This window comes from Protopterus annectens, chromosome 8.part0, assembly GCF_019279795.1.
Source record: "Protopterus annectens isolate FY-2018-M chromosome 8.part0, PAN1.0, whole genome shotgun sequence".
NCBI lineage: Eukaryota > Metazoa > Chordata > Ceratodontiformes > Protopteridae > Protopterus > Protopterus annectens.
The window spans coordinates 883,097,084-883,116,538 of NC_056741.1; positions in this window are offsets into that span (position 1 = coordinate 883,097,084).

The following is a 19,455-nucleotide window of genomic DNA, read 5'->3' on the forward strand; positions in this document are numbered from 1 at the left end:
GTCTTCCAAGATTTGATCCATCTGTGGGGAGTTCCTCAAGGAGACCTTTTTCCCTCCACTTTCAACAGTCAACTATCCAGATTCTGTCCCATGACTCTGTGCAAGAAGGTCTGGAAGACAGGTGCCTTTACGTTTCTTTTCTTTGGACAGGAATGTTCCTGTATGCTTTTTCACCCTTTCTACTCATATTCAGGGTACTTCTGGAGATTCAAAAGGAAGCCCCAGAGATCATTGTGGTGACTCCTTTCTGGCCTAGGCAACTATGGTTCCCCCTTCTTTTGGAAATGGCCAGGGGCAATTGTCACAAGCTTCCTGACAGACTGGATCAATTCACACAATAACAGGGGTGTTTGATACACTCTGACATCAATCATTTTCAATTGACTGCCTGTATAATAAGGTCTTAATTCCTTTTAGACACCTGTTTACTGAGAACATGCAGCTGGTACTAATGGAGGCAAGAAAGCCTGCTACTAGAAATCATATATTAGGAAATGGAAAAGGTTTTCTAGATGGTGCCAATGACATAACCAGCACCCGTTCAGGGCTAGGTTTTCTCTGGTTTTACAATCTTTGTGTGAGTTATTATCCTGTGTCCTTTCTTATTCCTCTTTCAAGTTTCATTTATCAGCCATTTCAGCATGTCTGCCCATAGATCCTCCTCTTTCAAGGTAGTCTCCTTTCAAAATGTTCTTGAAAGGGATTTTGCATAAGACACTGAAAGGTAAACAGGTGGCCCCTCTTTGAATCTTAATTTTATGTTAGAGAAGCTAACACTTGCTCCATTTGACTCAGCTAATCGAGGTTCTTAACATGGAAATCAGTTTTTACTGATTGCTCTGACCTCTGCAAGAAGGGTATATGCATTGCAAGCTCTTATGGTTTGTCAATCCTACCTCATTTTCCATAGGGACATGGTTTCTTTGAGAACGAATCCTTCTTTTATGCCTAAAGTGGTATCCAAGTTTACTTTAAGCCAATCTGTTCATCTCTCTCTTTTCTTTACTGAATCTAAAAATGAGGGAGAAATGATGTTCCATTCCTTGAATGTCCACAGACAACTCAGGTACTATCTTGACAGAAATATATCTTTCAGAACTTCAGATCAACTGTGAGTTTCTTATGAAGGTAAGTAGAAGGGACAAAACAGACTATTTCCAAATGGTTGTCTAAGGCTATTACCTTTTGTTATACTCACCATAGCAAATCTATTCCAGGCAGAGTCAAGGCTCTGTCTACCAGGGTCTTGGCTTCATCTACAGCTTTTTGGAATGGGGTGGATTCTAGAAATATTCTAGAAGTTGCTACTTGGTAGTCTGTACATACTTTTATAAAGCGCTATAACTTTGATTCCTTCTCTAGGTCCAGATCCAGCTAGGACCATTCTCTATGTGTTCTTGGACTCTTCTCCTTCTTCCTCCCAAATGTAGTTAGCTTTGGTAATGTATTCATATAGCTAAGGCTACTGCAACAGTGATCAATATATATGAAGAACATAGTGCAGTTGTGTCAGTTCAACTTACCATAACAGTAGATGTTCAAATGATCATTGCTGCAGTAGCCGCTCCCTCCCTCCCTCCACCCCCCCTTGTTTTTGGTGTGCTTTTTTATGCCAGGGTGTGGACATTTATTTCTTGTTGTTCCTAGCATTGCCCTTTCAGCACTCAGTCTCCCTCTCTCTCTCTGCTGGCAGGAAAGCTCTGAAGGGCTTTGCTTACAAATTTGTCTTTTAGTCAGCTCAGCTCAAGCTGCCTGACAGTTTGGGCTCGTGGAAGGTGCCCTGAAGCTTTGGAAGCTGGCCAGCTATTATACCCTTGGTCGAATATAACCCATATAGCTAAGGCTACTGCAGCAGTGATCATTCTAACATCTACTGTTATGCTAAGTTCAACTGTACTTTGTCTCTTCATACCTTAGGAGGCCTCATATGTGTGTACTAAACATTATAACCTACTTCAGCCAATTTTGCTCATATGAATGGGGGTGTAAGCTCCTAAGTTCCAATCTAAAACATGAAATACTAAATATGAACAACTGGCTATGGATTCCTGTAATTTTCCCAGCAAGGGTGGACTGGTAATAATCATTAATGCAAGCCACTATGACAAATATACAGTGCATGCATTGTCTAACAACAGCATGTATTTTAAGTTAAAGCGCAATTCATTAGCACAATGTAAACACTATATAGTAGGTCTTCTACATAGCTTATTATCAACCATTTTGAAAAATGACTATGCACGAGTTTATTAATTATGAGCTTATATTGTTCTGTGTGAGTAGGTAGTGTCGCTTTATGCAAGGGAAAATATGCAGAAATTTAAGAACTAGTAAATGTGCCAATGACATAAAGTCGTAATTGAGAAAATTTTATGTAAGTATATATTGCAAAATGAAGAAAGACATAGCTTTTTATTCTAATGTTTGCAGAAAGCGACAGTCACTTTAAGAAGGAGTGATATTCATGGCAAAGCAATGGTATTAAAAACATGATGTCAGTACAGACCTACAATGAGTTTCCACAATCAAATTAGTTCTCAGTGAAACCAGTTTAAAACAAAGGTGTAAGTACTATTTTAAAGTCTAACAAATGTTATGTTTATAGGCATCTTAAGTTATTGTTTATTGGGTTAATCGTCATGGTTAGATTAACTTTAAACTGTGTTTGTCATGTTCTGAAGTAAGGGTAAGTAACAAAATTTGGAACTGGATATAACCTCCTTACTATATACAATACCAAATTATACAGATTTTGATGCAAAAATTGAGTTATTTTGCATTTTATTTTGTTGGTAAGGATGGCCCCTTGAATATTATTCTCAGACTTGAAAATCCCTGCCATGACATCAAGAAAGACTAAATCTGTAATTAGACTACTGCATTTCAATGTTAAATGCATAAGAAGTAGTTTCTTGTAGAAGGAACACCCCACACTGAAAATTAACATACGATCATATAGTGGAGAAACCATGGTGTAATTAAGAAACAGCTCCTCTATGGAGGTAAGCTATGCTAATTACCCATAATGCTTTGTAGCTGTAGGTAAACCATTGCTCAGTACTTAACATAACATTAACTTATGGGTGTGGTTATAGAGAAAAACTAAGAAAACAGTGAACCTAAAATATCAAACAGCAGACTATAATCTATATATTTTGCAAACTCACTTGTAAGTTTATCACAAGGAGTACAACAAGAAAAAAAATTAATCACAAAGCAAAGGCACGTACAAACATGACCAATGCATGTTCAGAGGAAGAGATAGTACTAATAAAATTATGGTAGCAAAAATATGACAACAGTGTAAACCTATATGAATCAGTTTTCAGGAACAAATCATTCTAATCTAAAACAGTTTTGATGTAACTTTCAACCTCTTAGTGCAAGAAATCTGGACAAAGCCTAACAAAAGGGGGTGCATTGGCCCAAAAATATGGGCATATTTTAAATATTGATCGCATAAACTTAGAAAGTTGCCTAGAGTAACAGGGTTTGTTTAAACATACATTTTCTGAAGGATTTCAAGTCTGAAACTGAAATGTATGTCATTATTTAGTGACTTCAGTCCTCAGATCATCCCAGTGATTCACCAGAAAACCACATATTTTATGAGAAACAGACCAAATATATGAGCAAAAATCTGGACAGTCTACAAAAATCTAGACAGGTGCGAGGTATATATAGTATTTTGAAAATAATTAAGATATTGATTTACATGTGCTTAAGTTTGCAAAAATTATTCTTTAATAGGTTAATCATATAATTGGATTTAATTAAAGTTTAATTAAATATATTCTGTTTATAATCATTTTTTTATTTATGCATGTCACATCTTGATAAACGAAGCATGAATATAGACAGATAAATTAGATAGATAGATAGACAGATAGATATACAGATAGAAATATAGATATAAAGATATTAAAATTAATTTTCGGGTATTTGTGTTGCAGGATCATTTTTGCTAGCTATCTTTGGGTGTTTTGGAAGATGCACCACTATATATGACTCATGTGCTTATGTGTGGTCAGTTTGTGTATGTACACACACTGGACATGGAGTAGTCAGTGTAATTATCAATATTAAAGAATAAAATTGCTTTGATTTTTTGAGTGGTCCAAGAGGCTTTTTGCAGCTATGAACTGGACTAGTATAATTGGTAAAGTAAGGCAAAGAATGAGCAAAAAAGCATATAAATAGTGGACGGCAGATATAGATGTGTGTTTCTATATATCTATCTATATATATATATATATATATATATATATATATATATATATATATATATATATATATATATGTGTGTGTGTGTGTGTGTGCGTGTGTGTGAGTCAGGCAATGTAGTACAGTGATTTGACCCAACTCCCTCTCAGTTTTCATAATAGTGTAATGATATCCTGTTATCTAGAAACCATACTGCTCTCCTAAACAGAGCTTCATTAGCTCTTGAATGAGGCAACCCTTCTCACACTTCTGTGGCAGACCTCTGGCTTGAAGTGTACATAAATGCATATTTAGTCAACAGTGGAGTGGTGAGAATGATTGTGCCAACTCTGCTAATTGATGTCTGCCATAGGAGGGGTTATTAAGGCAGTATGAGTATATGTGTGTATGTTTTTTTTCCCCTTCCCTTACTCACTTGCCAACCTTACCCCCAACCCCAACTGTACACATTAGGTTACTGAATACCCTTTCCCTAGCAGTACCACTGTGTAGTCTACACAGGCAATGTTTTTTTTTACAGATGAATGGTCTAATTTGTTATCTTTCACTCATGACAAAGAGATACTGTTTGATGGTTTCTTTTTTCAATCAGTGTACTTTTGAAGATGTTTGTTTTTTGATCATCTCTGTTGTCAGTGTGCTTGCATTGATATAATGTGTATCAATGTAAATATGTTCAACTATTAATAACACTCATAAAATGTGTGTCTGCATGTGTATATTTGTGTGAATATCTGTATGAGTGTTTCTGTGATTTGTACAGATGGTTACACGTGTTTGTATATATGCTCATGAAGGGTGTGTGTGTCCTCACGTGTGCATGTGTGTGTCTGTCTCTCCTTCTCTCTCTCTACATGTGTTAGTGGATGTGTTTGGGTGGTAGATAATCTAGCAGATAATCAAGTACTGTTTTAACAGAAGGGGAGGGCTGGAGAATAGGTGGCAATATTATCATGTCGTATTATGTAGCCACACTGCAGCAGAATTGTGTAGCCAATTAAACATTAGGAAGGTGAGTGGTCACTTGACCAGAAGATAATGTTTTTAAAAATAGTGAAATCAGGCCACAGGGATTAAGATGCTTGATTATTCAGATGGCAATGGTGAGTTAATGCCAGGGCTTACATGGCCTATCATTACTGCAGTGTATTTGATTTTGTCTCGTCTGCAGAAAGAAGCATTTTATGTACAGCAGCACATAGTATGCATCATGCAACCCTATAGCTATATGCTTACATAATTATATCATAATGCACACTAAAATGCTGGCAGATTTTGTCCAGGATACAGAGACATTACTGCCAGCTGTAAGCCCTTTTTACCACTGGCAGTAGCTGTTTCCGATTCATAGACATCCCCACTGCGATGCTTACCTCAAAGAGGTGCAGCACCTTGGTGGACTCTCTCTGGCCTACCAGAAGTGCTAATGAGGCACTCTTAGACATGTGCTCTCACCAACATGTCTGCAGTAAATGATTTATGCAGCAAAGCGAGTCATATAACTACTCAGTTGTGTAAATCCTTGCCATCATCTGCATGACTGTGTGAGTGTTTGTGTTTGGGGGGGGTGTGCCTACACTTTTCTTAACTAAGGAGCCAATCCTGCAACCCTGGGAGGGACACTAGACAACACTGACCGTGAAATATATGTGCATGAAAGATGTGGTGTGGAGTTTATACTAGACACCTGGGGTAATCTTGAAGAATACTCTAATGCACTTACACAGTTAACAGAATACAGGTTTTGGAGAATGAAGCATGCAGTAGTAAGAAGCATGAAACTCTAATGTCTGGCTTTGTTGATTGACTGTAATGGTCCGTGATGTACAGGGAAAATAATCAAGATTTCCAGCCAATGCAGGAGGGAACACTAGATAACAGCAGGGAGTAATTTCTAAATATTGCCGTAATCCACTTAAAAGAGTTAGTAGAACAACAGGTCTTGCATCCTGATGTATTTTCTGAACAATAATAAGAATGAAACTCTAATGTCTGGCATTATTGACTAACTGTAAGCATTCATGATTTGTTAGGAAATGGGTCAAACTAGAAGGCAACATTAGGGAGTATTCTGTAAACTCGGGTTTGGGTAAGAGGTATGGTTGTGGGTGGTGGGGTAAATGGGCGGTTCATGTGCTAAAAGAGTACACCAGCTACTATAAGGACAACAGAAAGGAGTCTGTTAGTGCTTGCAGGAATCACCAAGTAATTCAGATACATGCAGATTAGCTAATAATGGGATCTTTCCTAATTGTAGCTGCTGTCTCCCTGAATCTCTTTTTGCAGTCATGCTAATAGGATTTTTTGCTGCACCCTTATCACTTGCAATGAGCCTGTCTTTGAATCCAGGCCTTGCTGTAGCAAATATTCCTAACCTTCATTTGATTTTCAGATGTGTCATGTAGTTTCAGATGTATCACTTTAAGAATCGTAGTCTGGCTTCATTTTCTTTTATTAATCCCTATATGGCTCGATTATTCTGGTAGACTGTATTACTGTATCAAAAACCTGACAGTACCTGTTGAAGACATTGCCGCTGATTCAGTAATTTACAAATAACTATTTTTTCCGCATCAGATTCTATTTCTCTACATAAAACTAGTTAATTAATTTTTAGGAACTGTACATTTGAAGAAAGCTCCTGCAGAGGGCTATACACCTCTGTGCAAGAAAAGACCTAACACTTATGAGTCAACATTCTATTTTCCTTTTGTTCTTTTGGGAGTTGATTTAGAACATGGTGCCATTCATTAATCATTATTCTATTTTTATCAGCTTTCTGCAGGACCCTTCCTTCCCTGTCTATGTGATATCACATTAGTGTTCCTTTCAGCGACTGTCACCATCCTTGTAACTCATCTGTGCAACGTAATATTTGTAACCTTCTCTACTGACATTATTCAAACCTCATATCTTGGTTTCAAACAATGAGAAAGCAAACAAGTGACAGACGATGACAGACACAAACACGTGCAACAAAAGACATACACATACACACACACACACACACACACACACACACACACACACACACACACACACACACACACACACACGCACACACGCACACACGCACGCATGCACATGGACGCACGTGCACACACACATACACACACACACACACACCCACAGAAACTAAAATGGAAATGCTTTAACAACAATGATGATAGCTGTCTGGACTGGAGAGTTAACTATATAAATGCCAAGAAACTTGGTGAATATGTATGTTTAAGTCATCTGAAAGTCCCTTGATATGGATTTGGCCCACAGAGGTCTGGTCAATTTGTATGTTACGAAGTGACAGAATATGCCTGTGATGATAACGTCTTTCAAAACTGTAGTTGTTTTCCCAGGGCCACTAACCACAAATATGTGTCTTCCATAGTGACCAGCTTGTACATTCCTTTTGCTTTCCACAGTGGATAGCCTGAGACTGAACTACAGTGACTGACCATACAGTGATACAGCAACTGTGACTGTCTTTTGAAGCTGGATTACCAGTCATTGAGCCCGTGTGCCCTTGGGTGGGTACTGTATAGGTATACACAGAACTATATACGTAAGGAATGCAAATGTCATAGGTAGACGTGAACGATGTAGTACCCTCCCATGTCTTACTATAATAGGTTTAGATATGTTTGGGCTTTCTGATTTCAGCTCATTTGTAGTTCATGTCTAATGTTCTCTTAACTGTCCAGATTTTCATAGAATGTTCATATATTTACCTCATATTTTTAGTCTGTTCCTCATATATTTTTTAAGAAAAACTTGGTTGCTTGCCTTGTGGTTGGGAAGTCACCAATGGAGGGGGTCTCCTGTAGTGATGAGTGGCTCTTTCTTCAATTGTCCTGAGGTTTCTCCTCTGCTCAGCCTAGTTCAGGGGTGTAAGAGTCAGATTCCTCATTTTCTCTCCTTATTTAGTAGCCAAAAATTAAAGCCAACACTCAGTTCTCTTAATAAGGAATATTCTTTATTGGCAGATCTTCCAATAAAGAATATTCCTTATCAAGAGAACAGAATACTTGGCTTACACCCCTGACCTAGGCTGAGCAAAAGAGAAACCCCAGGAGAACCGACCACTACAGGAGAGCCTCTCCATTGGTGACCTCCCAACCACAAAGCAAGGGACCAAGTTTTTCTTTGTATTTTGCCCCTCAGCACTGTTGGAGGTAACTGAGGGAACACTTGCCACTAAAGGATGAGGGCAGCACTTATTTTTCATATACAGTATTTTTTGGTAAATCATTGAGGATTGAAGTCACTAAATAATGACAGAGTTTGTATTCTAAAAAAAATACCTGCTAATGTAAAACCTATTATTCTAGCACCTTTCAAAGTTTATAAGAAGAATATTTAAAATCCGTCCCTGATTTTGGGCCTTTGTCCCTCCATTACTTTTCCCTTTGTCCAGATGCTTGCAGTAAGTGGTTGAAAGGTATGTTAATGTCTCAGCCCAGTTTTTATAGCTTTTTCTCTCCCTGTGTTTGCCAGTATAGTCCTCATCACAACAACCATGCACATTTAACATCTGCAGGCTACTGTCCAGGCAGCCATGAGGGATTTTATTTTTTTCTAATCTTAACCTCCTCTTCCATTAGCTGATGTGTGTGCTTGCAGATGCTACAGTCTGATATACTTTTGCCTCTGAGTATGCATGTTTCTGCACATGGTCCATGAAGATGATCTTGCAAACAAGGCTTCTCAGAGTCATATACACATTTCCAGTTAGAACATGCTAGCAAGAAAACAAGGCTTGGTAGTGCCTTCTCAGAAAGCCAGTGTGCCGAACAGTCACAGCCCTTAAGGCTAAACAACACACCTGATACACTTGTAATAGGTGACTCTATTGTCAGGCACACTGACGTCCCGCTCACCAGGCTGAACAAGGAGAAGGTCACGGTGAGCTGCCTGTCGGGCGCTAGGATCCGCCACATAACACAAGCACTCAGGTCACTCCAAGGCAAGTACAAATATGACTCAGTCATTGTCCATGCTGGTGTGAATGACCTGAGATGTACCTCCCTGGACTACATGTAAAGAGACATAGAGGAGCTCTCTGAGCATGTAGCCCAGGCCGGTATGATCCTGACCTTGAGTAGCATCTTACCCTCACCAAGAATGATGCCACAATATGAAGACAAGATGATCAATTTCAACAACTGGCTTAAGTATTGGTGTCATTCAAAGGGGATCCAATGCCTGTCAGCCTGGGATGACATGCTCGACAAGCCATGATGCTTCGCTAGGGACGGCTTGCACCTGTCACCCCTGGGCTTTCGGATATTGGCAAATGCTCTTGCTACCTCCATAGTGCCTTCTTTAGGCAAGGCTCAAAAGACAAACCCACCTCCATAGGTATCACAAGGGATAAGAAACTAAGAGTAATGCTACTCAACGCCAGAAGTCTAAACCTCAAGATGTATGCACTCAAAACTCTCCTTAGCATGGAGAACATCGATATCTGTGCAGTAACAGAAACCTGGTTCCAGGCTCCCGAGAGCACCCCAGCACTACCAGATTATACCTCATACCATGCTTTTCGGCCCCAAAACTTGGACCGAACCACAAAAGGAGGGGGGAGTATCAATATTCGTCAAAGATATCCACACCTCCAGGTTGGTGGCACAGCACGAAGCATCAGAGACTATCCATGTGCAACTAACAGTGGGTAAAACTGCCTTCCAGTTTATAGCCTGCTACAGACCACCCTCCCAAACCTAGGAACCCCACTCGGCCTTCCTGAAAACACTGGAAAATATGAAGGTCTCTCCAAACACCATTATACTGGGCGACTTCAACTACCCAAACATAGACTGGGAGCATTACTCTAGCTCCAACACCCTAGCCCAAAGGTTCCTAGAATTTATAAACTCAAATGCTATGGAACAACTTGTTACCACTCCCACAAGAGGGGAAAACATACTGGACCTGATCATCACCGACATGGGGAATCTATGCTCCAGACCAGAAGTGTATCCCTCACTGGCAAGATCAGACCATAAACTAATCTCACTGGATATTCACATCCTGACCCCACCCCCTGCCCAGAAAACCACAGTGAAAAACTTCTCTAAAGCAAATTTCACACTCCTCAAAACCAAGGTGGAATCCTTCAAAGCCCCCGGGCCTGTGGAAAATACGGCCCAGACCGCGGAATCCTTTATAAACGCATTCTATGAACACCTTCAGGAATGCATGGATCATGCAATCCCAAATAAAACCAAGACCCAATCCTCCAGAGACAGACGTCCTGTCTGGTGGACCTCAGCCATAAACAAACTATACAATAGAAGGAGGAGCTACTACATGACAGAGCAAAATCCCAAAAAGGGAAGGCATTTCTGATCAGTATTAGCAAAAAACTATGGGCACTCATAAAATCATCTAAGGCCAGCTTCAAGAGAAAAATTGCACAGGACACTAAGGATAATCACAAGGCTTTCTTTAGTTATGTTAGGAACCTGGGTGGGAATTCCCAGATATGCTCAGAATTAGTCCAAAATGACAAAAAATACACCAAACCCACAGACATTTTCAACATCCTAGCTGACAGGTTCAGCGCAACCCCCCCCCCCACCAAAAGGGCAAATATCTATCCCAGCAGAGTGCTGCCCCCATAACATCTCAGATGCTCAGGTAAGAGCCGCCCTCTCCAAAGCAAAAAACACAGCATCAATGGGACCAGACGGTGTCCCGGGCTGCGTCCTACATGAACTCCAAGAAGAGCTAAACCCAAACCTAAAACGGCTGTTCAATCTCAGCCTTACTACAGGATATGTACCCAAAGAGTGGCGTACAGCAACAGTGGTCCCTCTCCACAAAGGTGGTGCCTCAATGGATCCTGGAAACTATCGCCCCATAAGCCTGACTAGCTTGGTGTGCAAAGCTATGGAAAGGATCATCATGGACCTCATAAATAAAGATATTGGGGACCTACAGACACTGGATCCTACCCAGTTCGGCTTTGTTAAGGGCAGATCCTGCCTCTTAAACCTGGTCGATTTCTTTGAAACAGTCACCAAGGCCACTGACGAGGGGAAGGTGGTCCACACAGCCTACCTGGACCTCGCAAAAGGCTTTGATACAATACCCCACTCAGGCATTATAGATAAGCTCACCAGCTTAAATATAAACCCCTATGTCACTAGATGGGTTGCAAACTGGCTCAAGGACAGAACCCACATGGTTAGAATTGCTGGAGCCATGTCAGACTCCAAACCAGTTACAAGTGGCATCCCACAAGGCTCAGTCCTGGGACCACTCTTGTTCGGTATATATTTCTCGGAGGTACAGGTCAACACGGAAGGACTGTGGCTGACCAAGTTGGCAGATGACTGCAAACTGGGCACCATAATAGACTCTCCAGCCGACACAAGCATCCTCCAAAAGGGCCTCATAGAAACAGACAACTGGTGCCAGAGCCATGGCCTCAAGCTAAACGCCAAAAAGTGTATAGTCATCCCCTTTGGCAAAAACAAAGTGCCCACAAATTACCACATAGGTGGTAATCCATTAAATATAGAAGAAGTAATTAGGGACCTGGGGACCCAAGTTGATAGCAATCTCTCATTTGACAACCACGTGGCCAAAGTGGTTAGAAAAACATTTTATGTAGCCCACCTAATAATGACGGGATTCGCATCTAGATCAGAGGAGGTCATCGTGCCTCTTTACTCATCCCTCATCAGGCCCATAATTGAGTACAATGCCCCTTTTGGGATGTACCTTACTAGACACCTGCAGCAACTGGAAAGACCCCAAAAGTACCTCACCAAGAGGATCAAAGGGCTCAAACAGATGCCATATGCTGCCAGGTTAAAGAAACTCCAGCTCTACTCAGTGGCATACCGCCTGCTCAGAGGCGATCTGTGCCTGACGTATAAAGCCATGTCCAACCCGGAATTAATGGACATGCTGCACCTCAGAAAATCCAAATCCCATTGAGCTACACGCTCGAGAGACTTGAACCTCAGCACTGAAATAAATAGGACATGCTAGAGGGACAGATTCATAACCCAGGGGCTCCCTTCACTCTGGAATAAAATCCCAGTCCAGGTTAGGCAGAGTCCCTCACTGACTCTCTTCAAGAGGAATCTTGATGAGTGGATGGAAGATCATAGGTTTACCCCGGGTATCACTTCTGTGTCACTGTTAGACAGAAGCACAGTATATTAACCTCGAAAAAGGGCATAGCAAAATTAATTTAAAATGGGTGGCGAAAGCCAAACACACTTTGGCTAGGCTTATAAATGCCCTAGAGCAGATAGCCTAGTATGAACCTATGAACCTAAATGCACATTCCTAGCTGGAAAATGCCAGCAGTACTGTCAGCCAGCACACCTGCCTTCATCCAGGTTGCCAGTTAATCCCAAGCCATCCGATTCAGTCAAGGCTTTATTCTGCTGCAACACAAAGCCTACCTCCTTCTGTTTTTGGTTGTTTATCAATAATTACATAATCCTATGTAGTCAGCAGAAGAAAATCACTCCTAGATCAGATTGTCAAATGTAATAGAGGAGCATGCATTCCAGAACTGTAATGAAACTTTAATTCTAGGAAAATGTATGAATTTTTTTTTCTGAAAGGCAGTGGAGTATCATGATTTGGATTTAAAGCAGAAGAGAGGTAAGCAGATGGAATTTGGAGTGCAGTTACTGTCAGACAGAGCACATTACATGGTGAAAAGTGTGTTTTTAGGTTCCTCAGAATAAATGAAAAGTCAGGTTTTGGATTACAAGCATGTAATCCCACTAAAATGTTAGTGCTATTTTACAGGGTATGGCAAAAAGCAATCTTGAACAATGTTTAATAGAACAATGTCTCTTAATGGTTTCCATTGTGTTAGAAATGCTGCACAAAGGGACAAGCAAATTATGTTGCCCACATGATTCTTTCTATATATAAGACAAATCACTGCAATTTAAAATACATCACAACACTGTCTACAAAAAGAGTTATTCATTACAGCTCTATTTTTAAGTTTTGGTCCTTCTATTTACTTATTTACTAACTGGGTAAGCAGGTTAACTATGGTTGTCTTTCTTGATTCACACCATTTTGAGGTCAAAGAATAAAAATATAGTTAAAATATATTTAATCTGAGTAATAAAAAGGGAGTATATAGACTTCGGTAACAGGGAAAACAGCTAGCACATACAGAAGATTTAAAAAGTTTACACACCCCTGTTAAAATGCCAGTTTTTTTGTGATATAAAACAATGAGACCACAATAAATCATTTCAAAACTTTTCCCACCTTTAATGTGACCTATAACCTGTACAATTCAATTGAAAATCAAACAAATCTGTTAGGGGAAAAATATAAAAAATAAAAAAACATACAATAAGCTGGTTGCATAAGTGTGCACACTCTTAAATTAATACTTTCTTGAAGCACCTTTTGATTTAATTACAGCATTCAGTCTTCTTGGGTAGGAGTCTATCAGCATGGCACATCTTGACTTGGCAATATTTGCCCACTTTCTTTGCAAAAGTGCTCCAAAACTGTCAGATTTTGAGGGCATCTCTTGTGCACAGCACTCTTCAGGTCACCCCACAGACTTTCTATTGGATTTAGGTCTGGGCTCTGGCTGGGCCATTCCAAAACTTTAATTTTCTTCTGGTGAAGCCATTCTTTTGTTGATTTGGATGTATGTTTGGGGTCATCGTCATACTGAAAGGTGAAATTCCTCTTCATCTTAAGCTTTCTAGCAGACACCTGAAGGTTTTGGGACAGAAGTGACTGGTATTTGGAACTGTTCATAATTCCCTCCACCTTGACTAAAGCCCCAGTTCCAGCTGAAGAAAGGCAACCCCAAAGCATGATACTGCCACCACCATGCTTCACCATGGGGATGGTGTTCTTTTGGTGATGCAAATTGTTATTTTTGCGCTAAACGTACCTTTTGGAATTGTGGCCAAAAAGTTCAACCTTGGTCTCATCAGACCATAACACATTTTCCCACATGCTTTTGGGAGACTTGATGTATTGTTTTGCAAATTTTAGCTGGGCCTGGATGTTTTTCTGTGTAAGAAAAGGCTTCTGTCTTGCAACCCTACCCCATAGCCCAGACATATGGAGAATACAGGAGATTATTGTCACACAACCAGTACTTGCCAGAAATTCCTGCAGCTCCTTCAGTGTTGCTATAGGTCTATTGGCAGCCTCCCTGACCAGTTTTCATCTTGTCTTTTCATCAATTTTGGAGGGACGTCCAGTTCTTTGCAATGTCACTGTTGTCCCATATTTTCTCCAGTTTTTGATGACTGCCTTCATTGTGTTCCATGGTACATCCAGTGCTGTGGAAATTTTTTTGTAGCCTTCTCCTGACTGATACCTTTCAAGAATGAGATACCTTTGATGTTTTGTAAACTCTCTGCGAACTATGGCTTTTGCTGTAGCAGGCAACTGAGTAAATGTCAGGGAAATCCTACTAGGACAGCTGAACTTTATTTGGAGTTAAACAGAGTCTTTTTAATTTATGGCAGGTGTGTACCCAAAAAACTGAATGCTGTAATTAAATCAAAAGGTGCTTCAACAAAACATTAGTTTTAGGGTGTGTGCACTTATGCAACCAGCTTATTGTGCGTTTTTTATTTTTTATATTTTTCCCCTAGCATATTTGTTTGTTTTTCAGTTGAATTGTACAGGTTATAGGTCATTTTGAGATTATTTATTGTGCTCTCATTTTTTATATCACAAAAACCTGGCATTTTAACAGGAGTGTGTACATTTTTTATATCCACTGTAGATACAGCAGTCCACACAATAGTTTCAAAACTGTACTTTGGTTACCCATAAACTTTCCACATAATTAAACCATACAATTTTTTCACTTGTGCATGAGGAAGGTTCCGCATGGTTGGCTCGTTCCTTTTCTGTGCAGGAGCATATCTCTTTATTGTCCAACACATGCCCTAAATATCCAGTCTGCCACTTGTCAGACTCACATTTTGATCATTTATTCCACTTCATTCTCTTGTATCTTTGTTGCACTTTATGCAAGGTACCAAAAATTCTTGCCTTCAGTCTTTTATTTATTTATCAAATCACCCAAGAACACAAGTACGTTCAACATCTTGAATACATTTTGAACTATTCTTTGAAAATTAGATGGTATAGAACATACTCCAAATGGTACACAAACCTTTATGTTAAATTATTGTGTATTTTTTTTTTAGAATTATCAAGTACTATTTGGTGAAAAGTAGTTGCTAAGTCTGTTTACAAAACAGTTCCACCCCTCAAAGTGGCCATCAACACTTCTGTCCTTGGCAGTGGGTATGTCTCAGTGCTTGAAGCCTGATTCTTTGTCAGCTTATAATCACCACAGATGCATATGACATTATTCCTTTTCACAATGGGAACAGCTGGAGCTGTCTATTTGCTATGCTTCAGCAGAGTAATAATACCAACTCCTTTAAGCATTTCAAGCTGTTTATCCACTCTCTCTTTCTTTTAAATACCAAAGCTCTACATTTACAAAGTGCGGGTGCCACAAACTGATTCAATTAACATGGCAGCTATAATATCCACTGTGTTCTCACCTCATAATGCATTTCATCACTCACACAGTCACACTCAATGGTGTCCCAAACATTAAGTCCCTTAGGCAACCTAACACATTTCCAAGGACTATCGTCATAGGGGACTCCATTTTAAGACATACAGATGCCCTTATAACTAGGCTGAACAAGGAGAAGATAATGGTTAGTTGCTTATCTGGAACCAGGATCAGTCAAATCACACAGTCCCAGTATGATTCCCTCATAATCCATGTAGGCATAAATGACCTGAGACATACTCCCTGGACTATATGAAGAGAGACATCAGACTATGTTTCTCAGGCTGGCATGAGCCTAGCATTGAGCAGCATATTACATCACTGAGGATGATGCAACAATATGAGCAAAAGATGATTGATTTTAATAATTGGCTGGCTTTCTGCTGTCATTCTAAGAGGATCCAATATTTGTCAGCTTTGGAGGGCATGATTAACAGACCACGTTGTTTTGCCAGGGATGGTCTGCACCTGCCCCTCTAAACCTTTGAACACTGACTAAATCTTTATCTACCCCCATAGTGCCTTTTTTTAATAATTGTCAAACTGACAAACCTACTGACCCAGAAAGATCAACTCAAATGAACCTCAAGGTGTTATTGATCAATACCAGGAGCCTAAATAAAAAAACTACACTTCCTCCAAGCCCTCGTCACACTTGAGAATATAGACATTTATGCAGTTACTGAGACATAGTTTGAAGCGGGAGAGAGTACCCCAGTGGGGCAAGGTTTGAGTGCCTTCTACACTTGTAGACCAGTAGCTGCACAGAAAAGGGCTAAAGTAGGAGGTATCTCAATATAAATCAGTAACAAGCATAACTCTAGGGTGGCCAAATATGATAAGGACCTCCACTTGCAGATCATCATATACAAAATCCCGCAAAATATTCTAGCCAGCTGTAGGTCACTCTCCATGTCCCAAAAAGCTCACAATGCATACTTGGACTTACTGAAAACACCTACCATTCAGCTAACACCCTACTCATGGAGGACTTTAATTACCCTTTTGTAGACTGGGACTCCTACACAGCCTCAAATCTAGAGGCAGATCAATTCCTGAACTTTATACATAAAACACCCTTGACCAAATAGTGAATATGCTCCAACATATACTGGACCTTGTAGTCACAAATTTGGCAGAACAGTGCACCTTCCAGTGTCTTATCTTCCCTAGTAATGTTCAATTGTTCTGAACAAATGAGTTTGGAGTGTGGCATTTGTTAGTGGTTGGACTACAGCATCATCTTGGTTTGTGTTTGTGCGTTACAAGTTTTTCAAGTTTCATTTGTTCAGAGTTTGGAGTTCTAAAATTCAATTTGGTGTAGAAGTATGGCTGATAACGAAGTCTCAGAAGATACGCTACTAAATCTAACCATACATTCGGTATTGGATAATGATTTAGGGGACACTGAAATAGTAAACCCGCATAAAGAATTAAAAGACATGATAAAGGCGATTATACTAGAGGTCTTACAGTGTGAGACATCTCCCCGTAGTTTTGACCAACGAAAGACTGTTGCTTTAAATTCTACAGAGGAAATCACTTCACGTACGGAGACAATAGTCGGAAGTGAGGGAAGAAGTCAGAGCCGTAATGGTGGACAGATAACTGAACGGGTGAGTTCGGAGCACAGTGATAATGTGAATAGAACAAGCACAACAGTAAATAGAGAAAAAAGTGTTCCGGATCTGGGGAGTGTAGAAGGAAACAGCGGAATAAGTCAGAACCGAAATGGTGGATCTATATCATCACACTCTCCATCTGAAACTAATATTTTGGAGTATCTCAGCAGAGGCATGGACAATCCGTTTTCTAATATAGGGGAGGTGTCAGCGTCACACACAGTAAGTACCTTAGTTGACGATAAACCAATGTGTAAAAAAAGTATATATGAATTGGAAAAATCTACTTTAAAATTTGTGACGTTAAATTTGGAGATACAGTATTTGGCTGAATGTGTAACAAAAAAAATAGTACCGAGCGGCTTACGAACAGCCAAATTCCCTAATTGTGTGTCTCCTGGAGACACATTAAGCAAACAGTTGATCGATTTATATAACGAAACGGGAATTAAAATGATGAAAATATTAATAGAACATTACAATAGTGAGATAAATGTTTTAAAGGAGAATATAAGTATCTTGGATGAACGTATACATGGGTTTGCTAGCTTTAATCAATGTAAGGACATATACAATGGTATAGAAATCAAGGCGGATAGACACAAGTCAACTATCATAGCCAGAAAACAGTCAAAATTAAGAAGAGATATTTTTTCATATAACAATGACCAGGCGTACATTGTACCTATCGATACTACAGTTTCTCAGAACTTTGGACAAACTAATGACTCTGACAATATACCAGTGGTAGCAGAAAGAAAAGAAAAAGACAATAATCAAGTAATAGTCAATCAGAATGGAGAAAGGTTGGAAGAGAATTTTCCAGCCCTACCCACGACTAGTGTTAACAATATGGTTCCTATTAATATTAGCAATATGAACTATGCGGAAAAGGTGGTTACACCTTCTAACACTAATACTACTCCTTTTCACAAGAAACAGGAGCAGAACAAGAGAACTATGAAGTGGCACGACACCACACAGTACCGGGGGAAGGGCAGAGGAACAAACAGACGGAGACGGTGATTACATCCTCCATGGACACATATGACAATAGTGAAATATTTGAAGTTGGAATTGTGAATCTATCAGATGTTGATGTAAATTCATTCACAGAAAGTGTATTGAGAAAGGGCCTAAATTTTATTCCGACAAACAGTTTTAATTTAGGCAAATTACTGATAGATTTTAGATTGTTTTTGAGAAAACTAAACCTGAATTACATTATGGAGGATTTGGGAACACAAAGACAGAGTGGAAGGAACATCATCAGTAATCCTAGTACATATAATCCTCCATTGATAAACACCTTACAGGTTTTTCAAAAATTATGTGAGAATGAATTTAGAAACATCTGTAACACTGGTATTGTCAATAATTTAACAGAAGAGGAACAGTTAGCCTTAAAAAATCTTGTTAACAACAAAGACATCAGAATTATGAAGGCGGACAAAGATGGGAAACTAGTTATAATGAATAATAGGGATTATGAGACATCAATAGAAGAACTATTACAATACAAAAAAACATATATCAAAGTAAACCTTGAAACAGTTTCTAAAAAGTTTAAAAGAATGGATTCAACCTTGTTCGACATGTTTTGCCAAGGAGAAATAGATAGGACGGAATATGAATTTTTGTATAAAGAACATCCTAAGCTGGCTTTATTTTTTGGTATTCCTAAAATACAGAATAGTGACATCAAACCACCATTTAGACCTATCATTTCGGCAAAACATTCTAAGACAGAAAACATGTCGATTTGGTTGGACAACATTTTAAACCCTATAGTACAAAAATCTGAATTTTACATCAGGGACTCATGGAATTTGTTAGAAAAACTAAGAGACACAAGGTTTACTGATGAAAACATGTTTTTTTGCTACCCTAGATGTAAAAAATCTATACACTAGTATTGATCAAGAAACAGGTATTGAGTATATGAGAGAATATTTAGTAAAACACACAGATTTTCTGGCAACTAAAATAAATTCCTTATGTATTATAATGGAATTGATTTTAGATAATAATTTTTTTAAGTTCAAT